This window comes from Cydia fagiglandana, chromosome 15 (assembly GCF_963556715.1).
Source record: "Cydia fagiglandana chromosome 15, ilCydFagi1.1, whole genome shotgun sequence".
In the NCBI taxonomy this organism is placed as follows: Eukaryota; Metazoa; Arthropoda; class Insecta; order Lepidoptera; family Tortricidae; genus Cydia; species Cydia fagiglandana.
Genome location: NC_085946.1, coordinates 12,229,596 through 12,242,438, shown reverse-complemented (window position 1 = coordinate 12,242,438; position 12,843 = coordinate 12,229,596).

Here is a 12,843-nt window from a genome sequence, read left to right as displayed (position 1 = left end):
GCTTAGCTAGACGCACTGTTATCTTGATGAATCTGCGCACAAAGAATTTCCGCATATGATTATATCGATCGAGTGCAATTCATGCATAACGCTTATGTGGGATAAGATAAATACTGAATAATTGCGACCGTTTAGAAAACCGTGCAGTGCATAAGTTAACGCATTAAAGCGATAAGGTTTTTTTACCTAGCCGACGTAAAGGTGCATTATGGCCTGTAACTTTAAAGAGGATTAATTCTGTCATTGTTAGCGTACCTACGATTGTAGCTTGCGGCAAACAATTGTAATCAACTTATGCAAGCCACAGATACTGGTTTACTGCGCCTTGAGTAAGCGGGGCTTGCTATGTCGAACAGTAATATGTATTACAAAGGTACGATTGGTACTAGATTCAGTTGTCAATAGAATTACGCTTTTGTTGGAAATTATTGTGCCAACGCACTCGTTATCGTGAGATTTTCATGCAATGTTAACGTAACACGTAATAGCATCGACTACCATCCGCAGTTATAAATCTGTCAGTATTGATAACACGATGAATGATGCTTCAATTGTGAAAAAGTTAGCCGCCACTTATGGTTTATAAACCACAACTGCATAATATATCTTGCTTCATATATGTTACATAGTTACTGATTATCATTGATTCTCTGCTATTCGCTGTACTTTTTAAAGCAGTGGTTCCTATAACCTTTTCAGTCCGGTCACCAATGGTAATAAAAAATAAAACGTGTACGTTTGTTGTATTGTTATATTAGGTTAGCTTATTACCCCCGTAAAATACCAGTTTAACACCCGGGGGTAATTAGCCCCAGGTTAGGAACCACTGTTTTAAAGAGTCATCAAAAGAGACCAAAAAATGGCATCGCATCAAAGACACGCTACATTGTACAATTGTACTCAAACTAAGTTTTCCCGACCAATTCCCTAGGCTCCAAAAGCAATCTACTTTTAAATTCTAGCCCAAGTAAATAAAATAAAATAACAACAAATTGAGGTACAATAGCTCTCAATTTCTGGCAAATCACGTTCGGGAGCCCAAATAAATCTAGATAGCCCACCACCTCAACATTACGAGAACGGAGTCGGTTTTATTAGTTTTAAATTATTTATTTCGCCACAACAGATTTACGATTGGCACCACGATATATCAGCAGCCCGCCAATAAAATTCTATTTACCGTGGATATAGAGTCTGGAAATGGCAACGTAAACACAATGAGCCCAATTGTAGGCACGACCTTTATTATTATCTAGCTCTAGTCTGGATACATTATGCGAGGAAGCTGCCAGCTTTTCAGTCGCCAATGATGTCGAACAGTCTTTTAGCCTCCTCTTTGAAAAGCTAATTTGAACGTCTCAATCCCAAATGGATTACATTATGATTCTTAGTTCATTAGACAGTAATACATATACTATACATTTGGCATAAGCCTTTCATATGTGTTACTTTCCTTCAGCGGAATATATACAATGAAAGTTTTTTGTTTCATGAAGCTTTTTAGGGTTCCGTACCCAAAGGGTGAAACGGGACCCTATTACTAAGACTTCGCTGTCCGTCCGTCCGTCCGTCCGTCTGTCTGTCACCAGGCTGTATCTCAAGAACCGTGATAGCTAGACAGTTGAAATTTTCACAGATGATGTATTTCTGTTGCCGCTATAACAACAAATACTAAAAACAGAATAAAATAAAGATTTAAGTGGGGCTTCCATACAGCAAACGTGATTTTTGACCAAAGTTAAGCAACGTCGGGCGTGGTCAGTACTTGGATGGGTGACCGTTTTCTTTTTCCGTTTTTTTTTGCTTTATGGTACGGAACCCTTCGTGCGCGAGTCCGACTCGCACTTGCCCGGTTTTTTATTAATCAGTTGCGTCAGACGTCAGTGCATCGACCCTAATGATAACGATGTATATCGTCGTTTATGTTAACCTCAAATGTTATGTTTTGTCAGCTGTTGCTAAAATCGTAGCGTAGTCTTCCATATTATTAATTTATTTAAATTTTATAACTTAATATAAAATTACAAATGCCGAATGTAATGAAAGCGTTGATTTACCTCTAGAACTGAGTGTGAACATGAATATGTTACGATACTTACAATAGTTTACATATTTAATTTGCTTATAACTTATAAACCACAAGTTTAAGTAAGGTTTCTGCGATCATGCGAGACGTCATGTCATACCATGAAATACTGGCCGCTAAGGCAAACCATGCTGTCCGAAATCCTTCATTCTGGCCACACGATTGAGCCGATAGCCGCGTTTTATTAATTTAAGTCTTAGTAAATTTATTATTTGTATTTATTAAAGTAAATAAAAAGGTAATTTATAAAACAAGTCAAAAAATTCCTGACATTTTCGTGTTCCGTCCCCATTCCTGACAAGAGGCCAAAATTCCTGACATGTCAGGAAAATCCTGTCATTTGGTAACCCTACCCGCATGATAATTTGATATTTGGTAATTAGACTAGAAACTTATCGGTGTACACTTCCACCAACGAAGCGAAACGAATGTGCAAGAGTGCGGTGCACCAATAATCCGGATTAAATTTATTCAAATTTTAACTGAATGGGGCTATTTGCTGACAATTATTTACATATAGAGGGCGCCCCTGGATTATTTAGTTTAGGATCCTGGAACCGCAAATGCTGGGTGATAACACTGATAACGCCTGATTCCCACATAAAGCCTTAAAGTTAAGAATCTTAGTTAAAGTGGTACCTAAAATATCCTTGAGCCTAAATTCAAGCAAAAGCAAAAATAGTTCTTGGCCTAAACGGGTTAGATGCGTAGACGCTTGAATCCGTCTAAGCTAACTTTGCACTGGTTTGAACAGAAAGTGAGTGAGTGTCATTATACTTACACTACATATTTTCATAGACATTTGACATCAACAATGACATTCCCACTCATCGCCAATGCCATGCAGAGTTAGATTGGTCCGACCCTATTTAATGTCCGATATTACTGAGTGCTCTTGTTAGCAATATTTCCAATATCTGTTAAACTTTAGTTTTAATGTTGTTTTTATTATCATTTTGTTTGTTATTGGTATATAAAATTTTCTCATCAGTTCCTTCCTTACAGATATTTCCCAGTGTCATATCCAGTATCCATCTACATTTGTATCCTCGCAATTTCTAGGCATCGCCCTGCAGGTAGCGTTCAGGCCCCCTTTATTTTACGATCTTAAATTCTTCACAAGCTCCATAGGTGAAAAAACTGGTGTGTGTACGAAGGAAATTGCGAAGAGGGTAGCAACGTAAATGGCCCACAGATAAATCCCTGGGGTGGATTAATGTGCCGTACGATTTTAAATTATTTCCTAAATTGTTTTTATTTAATTTATTGGTTTGTACTTATTGCTGTCGAGTGTTCGGGTGTCTTATTTTACTTTCGTAATATTTATAACATATCAGGTAAAAATAGCCAATATAATGTTATTGTTAAGTCAGGTATTTTCTCAGACTAAAGTATATATGCTGAAATTGGCTGAGATTATCTTTTACAAGAAGGGGAAAGCTGCGGTTTTGCGGAGTCAAAGACGATCCATTGTTGATCGTTCGTTTTTATGTTATAAGTATTCTTAATGGGTACTTAATTCGAGGGAGTTTCTAATTAGTGATTAAGCTTTATGTTGGGGTTAACTTCAGAGATTTCTTGAAATTTTACAGTTTTGACCAACACTGGTGAACGAGAATTGATTCTGTCGAAACAAGAGCTGAGAGCCAAATGACAATCATAAAAACCGTCTTATTTTGATAAAAGAATTTAATTTTCGTACCATTTCGTACTTTGTCAGGGGCCTTATTCGACAAGCGACGTTTGACGTCTCGTGTTGAACTTCCGTTGAATCTGAACAATCCTGTGTCAAAATTTGACATTAGCAATCCACAGTTAGGTGACAACCAGACCAAACCATTATAAACCTTAAAGTAGTAATAAAACAAAGTTGATATTTGTTGATTTATTGGTTGTACCAAAGGATATTATCCGTACTTGTGAACATGCGATTCATTCAACGGTTGAATTGAAGTGGACGTGAAATCTGACAGTTGTACATGTCGAATAGGGGCCCAGATTGTCACTGTGAGATGCATTATAAAAGTCGATAGGGACCTCATACTTGTCACTGTAACAAGGTACGAAATGGTACTGAAATTAAATTCCTTGACCGTAATAATCACGGCAACTGAACACAATATATTGTTAGTGTTACTGTGAAGTTCATGCTTCGATTATAAAATGGAAACAACCCTCACAAACATAATCGTTAGCTCACTCAACAAATCGAAGAGCCGTGTCCTCAAAACTAATCCCAAGCATCCTTACATCGATCAATGTCGCGCGACATCAAAGAACACAACCGGAGCCTAAACAGGTGCCTTGAGATAGATCGAGTTTAAATCGAGTATCAATAGCGTACGATTTACGCGATCCGAGATTGCGTCACACCAGTTAGAAACCGATTGGTTTGAATGATCGAATGCAATTCGGATTGATGACTGTAAAGCTATATCCACATCATCGAATAGAAATAAGAGAAGAGCATCAGCCGGCCTAGCCAAGGTTACAATCGCTATCGCTTCGACAACGAAAAGCTTTATGTCTCTCTATCACTCTTCCATATTAGTGCGACAGTGACAGTTGCGTTTCGATCGCTACGGAGCGTGAGCGATTGGCAACTTGGCTACGCGGCCAATAACGCCAAGTCCAAGCAAGAGATTTCTGATCCTTTAAAAACTTGTACCTATACTACTTTTTTGAATGTCACCACAATAGTGGGTAGGTACGGTACTGGGGTTCTTTAACTTACTTTCTTTTATTTTAGTATTAATTTTAATTTGTTTGTAGTTTTAGTTTATTTTAATAAGTTATTTTATATTAAATATGTTATATATTCATAGATAGTTTCTATGAAATAAATGAAGCAGTTAACTTTTCTTAAGACACACAGATTTTGTCTCAGAAAACCTCAGCACGGTAAATTGATTATAAGGCCCATGCAATATATCGTCTAGCTACGTGTCATTTTTAGGGTTCCGTACCCAAAGGGTAAAACGGGACCCTATTACTAGACTTCGCTGTCCGTCCGTCCGTCCGTCCGTCTGTCTGTCACCAGGCTGTATCTCACGAACGGTGATAGCTAGACAGTTGAAATTTTCACAGATGATGTATTTCTGTTGCCGCTATAACAACAAATACTAAAAACAGAATAAAATAAAGATTGAAGTGGGGCTCCCATACAGCAAACGTGATTTTTGACCAAAGTTAAGCAACGTCGGGCGTGGTCAGTACTTGGATGGGTGACCGTTTTCTTTTTGCATTTTTTTCCGTTTTTTTGCTTTATGGTACGGAACCCTTCGTGCGCGAGTCCGACTCGCACTTGCCCGGTTTTTATGCAAAACCGTGCGCTATGAGTAGCTTATGAAGCTATTCCTAGAGTTCAAGTTAATTAGTAGTAGTAGTAGTAGTAAAACACTTTATTGTACAAAAAAACAAAACAAAACAGGAAAAATAACATTTGTCATTAGTACAAAGGCGAACTTATCCCTTTAAGGGATCTCTTCCAGTTAACCTTTTGCTTGATTTGCTTTGTCATTTCAAACAATACGTTGAAGAAAGGCGAAAAAGGAGTCTAAAAGCATTGCCTGTGTGACTTAGGTAGCTTTAATGGTTAAAGGCTATTAAAATAACAGAGGTGGCATGTTAAATCAACAGATTTTTATGTATGAGTCACGCTGAGTGTTTAGAGTTGTCTGTGAGAGCTTATTTTTAATTGGGTTGAGTTTCTGTTTTGGGTATTGAGTGTAATGTAAACGAATTGTGTTAACAGCTATAGAGAGTGTATGTGTTAGTCAAAAATAAACGTTAGTCAAAAATTAAATGATAGGTGTACTTGCGTTTGGGTGACTATTTTGTAAAAAGTTACCCTCAGACGATGTATAATTATGTATGTATTAACATATTTTGTACCAAAATATTACTTATACCAAAATATGCTGATATTTGTCATTGAATCAAAACGATAAAATAATAAAGAAATTTTAAAATCCTCATCAGTAAGTAAGTTTCCAAAAAAAAGGACAAGAAAAAAGGAAGTTTCAGGAAGTTTCTGAATGAGGTTTCAGGCCGTTTTCAGGAAGGGAGAAGTAAGTACAGTAGCAGTGGGATGTGAATAGGAATTCGTGACGATGATGATACTCTTAATATCAACGAACTTGCTCGTATCCATTCTGAGTATTAGCGGAAAGTTTTAATCAAGTTATTTTGAAACCGAATTCTAAGCAGCGCTTCAACTCACGTAACTAAGTATCTGCTTATCTTTACATACCAAAATCCAGTCCCGTACATGCATATACCTATACTCACGAATACATCTAGATGACGGATGCATTTGCCAATGACTCCCCAGCAATATGAGTAATGTGGGCTGAAAAATGCCGTAATACCGAGCACTGGCATTAACGCATCTGAATATGCGAGGGTGCAAATGTAGGCTTAAAATAGAAAGGGGGTGACTTTGAGACGTCTTGTACGCAGCCGGTCTCGCGGTGAAAGGGTAGGCGTGTAGTGGTAATGGAAGCCGTTTTGAAAAATGGGTGTTGACTTGGTGAGAAAAGAAAGTATCTAACGGTGTCTCTCAGTTGTGTCAGAGTTAGGGGCTATTGACTATCAAATCAGCAAAGAAACGAAGGAGTTCTAGCGAAATTTTCATCAGTATATTATACAGATATTTCGTAGACAAGGACGTTTTTGCCGGACGAATTTTTATCGTCCAGTTTTTCCATAACTTAAAACCTGGGAAAGAAAGATATTAATGCAAAGAGTAACTTAAAATTCTCACAACAAGTATCCAAGTTTGATTTATGAGCATCAACATTTCCTCAACCGTAGTTACTCAAGCCGACGTGCCATTAACTTAAACAAAGGTCACTCGCTGCCCAAAGCGACCCGTAAAAACACTTTACCTTTGCACAATCGAAAAGAAAAATACCCGGAAATTCCAGGAAAAATTACCCTCGTTAAGACCAGAGGAATTGGCGTTAATAAAAAACCCCGTGTAATTCGGAAGTGAGGGCGTTGACAAATGATCAGCCTAGAGCTCTAATGAGACGCACCCTGTATCACCTGATGGCAAATAAAATGGAATAAAATGCCTATCTGATTCCTCGCTACGGCACGCGGTTCTCACTTGTTTTTGGGGGAGATGGAATTTTTGCGTGTTCCTCATTTAGCAAGAGCTGCGGTAATTTGTAAATTTCAAATAAGCTTTCGCGTTATGCGTTGTCATTTGTTAGATAATCCTTGGTGGAAACGGGAGCAAATGTCGAGCAATACGCGCAATGATGTTCGAATTACAAACCTATAATCCAGCTTAGTTCATCCAATATTGGATTATCCGGATTAGTCTAATAACTAATTAATTACAAAATTTGTACACTGTTTGCGTTATGTTTTATTCACCGTATACCATTACTGATCCGCGACGCGGCTGAAGTAAAACCTAGACCTTATTGTCAAAGTTTTAAATCCTAGTTTTCAATGATTAAAATACTACATATATCCGTCGCAAACAATGCACTCGTACCGGTAGGTGAGAGCAAATAAATTGCTAAACCGAAATGACACCCGAACAATCTGGTAATCCGGAATTGGAACAGACCCGGATTTAAATTTAGACTTCGCTCGTGTTTGTCAGGTCTTATTTATGTTTATTACCTGCGTTATATAGGGTCTTCTCGTCGATCGGAGGTAGTTTATATGAGGATCGATAGCTTCGGTAATGGTCACTAGTTTCATATTGACGCATTTTTTTCCCGTTCTTATAGGGACTGTGAGAATTACTCAAGGAAGAGTTCTATAAATATATGGCCTTAATAAAATATGTACCTACATGTAAGTCCTGTATTTAATCACTACTAAGTAAATATATAACATTAAATTAGCTTACAAATAATAATACAAACTATCTCTAAACTAAATAAACTTAAAATGTATTTAATTGTATCTGTATCTAAAACCAGCAAACGAAGATTTAAGAGTGCGTGAAAAATCGAGTCAAAAAAATGTAGGTTTTCAAAAGTCTAAAAATAGTGTTTTAATTTTTTAATAAGCTACAATATCTTTATTTGTATGCGTGACAATTGTGACATAAAACTCTATTCAATGGACATATAAGAAAAAAAAACATGATTGAGTATTAAGAACAGTTATGATGAGGACCAGATAATTGAGATGCTTTGGATTTGTACCACGAAGATGAAGATGATATACAACGTATAGGAATGCTCATTGTGAAGAACACGTCATTGTTATGTTTTTTATATACCTATGTCACCGTAACATTGTAAACACTCGTCAGTTTATAATCTCCCTAGTTACATTATAAACTGACGGAAGGGAGATTATAATCTAACCTACGTTAGATTAATAGAAACTAACGGGTTCACATTCTTACGATGTCATATACACCCCATTCACAATAACTATTTGTTATCCTTCATACTGTTTTGTTATCTCTCGGTATATGGAAAAATGTGTCACGGTCTATGGTAGCATTGGTAGCTTTATCAATTTTATCATATTTATGCATGCTAATTATTCTAAATTGCATTATTACTAATGGATTTGAACAGTGGTTATTATAATTTGAAACTTGCGACTTTAAATTGTATTGACATAAACAAGTATTTTGTGGCTCGCCTTAACTCTGCGGGATAGAAAGAGACGGACACCGTTTTATCACGCTGTCACGTAGACAAATACGACCATCATATCCGTACTGTTTTGAAGTCAAAGATTGTTAGAATTCAAAGAATTTCATAGAATGCCTTTGTCGAGTCGCTAAGTATTTGTTTCACGATCCACCCCTATAGTTTGACTATCTACATTTTACATTTAATCCCACATGACAATTATGACACGTTTTGGAGCGTGCCTCTGAATCCACAGCGAGTAAGGTGTGCCGCGGTTTACCGTTGTACAGGATTATTGGGGACCATCGATGATCTGCAAATATATCCGTGTCAATACTATACCTATAGGGGAGACCGAGGTGAGTTGTGACAGAGGAGAGTTGTGACATTGTCGATTTTTTGGAACCTATTAACTAAAAACTAGGTCGCAATAGCGCGTGTTTCTTGGTTCAAGTTGCGAGCTAACAAACGCGCGCTATTGCGACCTAGTTTTTAGTTAATATATTCCAAAAAATCGACAATGTCACAACTCTCCTCTGTCACAACTCAACTCGGTCTCCCCTACCGTTTGGTACATTGTATCAAAGTTAAGTTAACCCGGTTAACCAAACTTTTTTTCTGTAACAACTGCAATAACTTGTGTAGAAGTGTAGTGTGCGTTCTGTGCATTCGATACCGCAGTCATTTCAATTCATCCCCCATATATGAATATTACCTTAAATTTTCATTTAAAATACCTTTAGGAGCCCGCTGATTCACTATATTTTGTACTAAAACGAAATAACAGGAAAAGTTTCTCTAAAACCCTTTGTATGGCGAGGTGAGAAAAAAACACGGGTAATTTCTTAGTAAAAGGGTCAATCGAAACGCAGCGCAGGAAGGTTTCCTCAAATGACTGTCATAAAACGTGAAATAATATAGGGTTAAGTATAATAATAGGTCCGTAAGATTAACGATAAAAATAATTATTTCTACGCAATTAAAAAATAAAAATATATTATTGCTTTATTCGATTTTTAACGGTTTGTTTTTTCAAACTAGTAAGTACTTAATAAGTACAAGTAGAATGTGTTCTTCAACGTTTAATTTTAATGTTTAAAGTTGTGTAAACTTTAGAACTTAAAAACATAGTGCAAACATTTACATACGCAAATACATGTTTTTATGACCGTAATTTTCCTAAAGTAAAACTCCTTCGACTAAAAGCCTACATTATAAAACATAACTCATATAACTGGGGTCCCCTTCGCGGCCGCTTTAACAAATTGCCTCTAAGATTAAAGCGTTTATTACAAGCACCCAGCTACCCTTGCTCTAGTAATAAGGCCCGAATTCGTGGGTATGCGAAAGAGTGTTGGTTTGCTAAAAACCGAGTAAAGCAGCATGCACAATGATCACGTGTGACTACAGATGTGCAAGTTGTGGTAAGTATCCTAAAAGTTGGAAAGAATCACGGAAATTTCAGGAAAATTTAACAGGAAACAAAGGAATTTGCATTTTAGAAAAGGAAAATTTTATTCCCATACGTCAATATGGTATGTTTCCGAAATTGTCCCATGTGGATATTTCGCAATTTTAGAAACTTTTCGACGGCACGTCAGTACGTGTAGGGTTACCAGATCCAAATTTGGAATTTCCTGACAAAATCGCTCATATATATCGGCGCGGCGAGTGGGGGCTTTAGCCGTAGGCGCTATCTATGTATGCTTGATACATTGTTTAAAGGATTTATATAAGTAAATTTGAATAATGTACCTTTTTAGATACATAATAGAAAAGTTTGTTGATTCACCAAAATTCCTGACATTTTCATATTCCGGCCGCATTCCTGACAAACGGCCAAAATTCCTGATTCGTCAGGAAAATTCCTGATATCTGGCAACCCTAAGTACGTGGGACCATAAATATGGATGGAATCCACATGGCTATTGAGAAGTTGAGAACTGAGAAAGTCTCATGCCTTGATACCACTGACGACTGGTCGTGACATAATCCATTGTCAATTATTACAACATAATATCTATTCAGTATAACATACGAGTGAGAGTATACAATAGAAACATAATTACCATTGCTTATCATCATCACATTTCTCAAAAGTGATTTCATCTTTAAGAGCCAGGTATTCCATTTGATTAGCATTAATAAATCAAAATCAAAAAATATTTATTGTATGGTTATGGGTGAGGTTTACAAAGGTGGTACAAAATATTTATGTTCTCCATATCCTGCCTTATAGATATTAATAAAGCGTGAACAAATGAAAAATTATGCATACAAAATCATATAAGTATGAAGAGGTAGTCCTCAGAGAAGGACGAGAAAGAAGGTAATAATGAAATAGTAAACATAAATTGTATAGCCTATCTACTCCCCAAACCCAAAACTTAAATAGCCGCTAAAATTCTATTTCGCTAAATTCTACCTAAATCTGCGATGGAAAAAGAAAGTTGGACTCGTAGAAAAAAAAACATACAGATATTGGAAAACATCAATCTTCGTTAATGAAGTAAGAACACATTACACATTCAGAAAGGTACCCGTATGTCCAAGCCCTTAGTGAACGCAAACGTAAGTGTCAGTCGGCAAAAGGGCCTGCATCCGGCCGTGCGTGAGTTATGTAGTAGCCGTAAACGCCGCCAATTTGCGTGAGAGCTTTACAGCCATGTTTAGATAGGACGATGGGAACACTTTTTGACACATTAAAGGACCACGGCCCGGTCTAGCGTGAGTCAATCTTAAAGCTGGTACGATTGGGGTAATCTAGAAGGTAAACCTTAAACATGTGACCAGATACAGGGAATAGGAACTTTTTATTTTTATTGTATAAAAAATTATTTTTAGGAAAAATTCAGTGACTTGCAATTACGGATAAAATATTAAAGATTGAATGGATAAATGTCAGTCAAATTTCGCATCTTACCGATTTACAGGTGCTATACTATAGGAGACCGAGGTCCACCTTTGACAGCCTATTCCCAAGAACAGCAGGCGTAGGCACTGGTTTTTACGACAGCCTCTGACAGCAATGGAGACAAGAGGTGGGCTAAGATTTATGACAGAAACAAGAGAATTCTAGAGTTATTAAAAGTGGTTAAAATGAAACCACGACAGAACGCACTAAGCTAACATAATCTAATCCAAAATTAATGTAACTGTTGTATCATACAAACTCGTATGAAGCTTTACATCATCATTCATTTTAAACGCACCGCATAGCATGTGTAAATGTATAGGAAATATGCGAATTTCGTGAGTGTTAACAGTGATAGGTGGCAATGGGAGGGGATTATACGGGTGGTTCGCGGTAGGGGACAATATTCATCATTTAGAGATGCAGCTGTGAATATTAATTTTTCCGCGGTCCATATTTGGCCCTAATTTACCACCAAACGTGACGTTTGGCTTTTTATCCAAGCGTCACTGAAATTTGTATGCGAATTAATGTTTTTACGCTTTCTAGCTTTTGATGAAGGGTCACTAAATATTTGACAATTCCTTCTGAATCACTTTCGTTTATTGATCTTTTTTTTTAATACTAACTTCTAGATTTTGATGGCATTTCTGTTTCCAGAAGTATCACAAAAGTACGGGACCTCTTTCGATCGTCTTCAAAATGAGACTACTGAATTTTATAATGTTATTATACAGTGAAACCTGGTTAATTGGCACCTGGATAAATGAAAAACCTCAATAATTGCAACCAAAAGTCGGGTCCCGGTCCCTTGAGGCCAAAAGGCCTCTATAATTGAAATTTTGGAACCTCTATAATTGCAATTTAGATTTTAGTGCTTTTCGTAATTTTGCCTCTGTAATTGACCACATCGCAACTAAAGACCTCTTCTATAATTGACACTGTGCTAAAAAAACCGTTATTTTTGCTCTTGTTTTTACCTCTATTATTGAAACGAGTCTTACTTATTGGTATTAAGTAAGACTCGTTTCAATAATAGAGGTAAAAACAACTACAGAGGTATCTGTAATTGAAATAATGTAGTTGTAGACAGCAAAACAATATTTTAATAGCAATGATCATTTTATTAACATCTCCACCCAGAATTCAATTTATTTATTGGGTATCTATCACAGCCGGTAACGTGAAATAGTTTTGATCAATAAAAACAAAGTATGCATTTTACA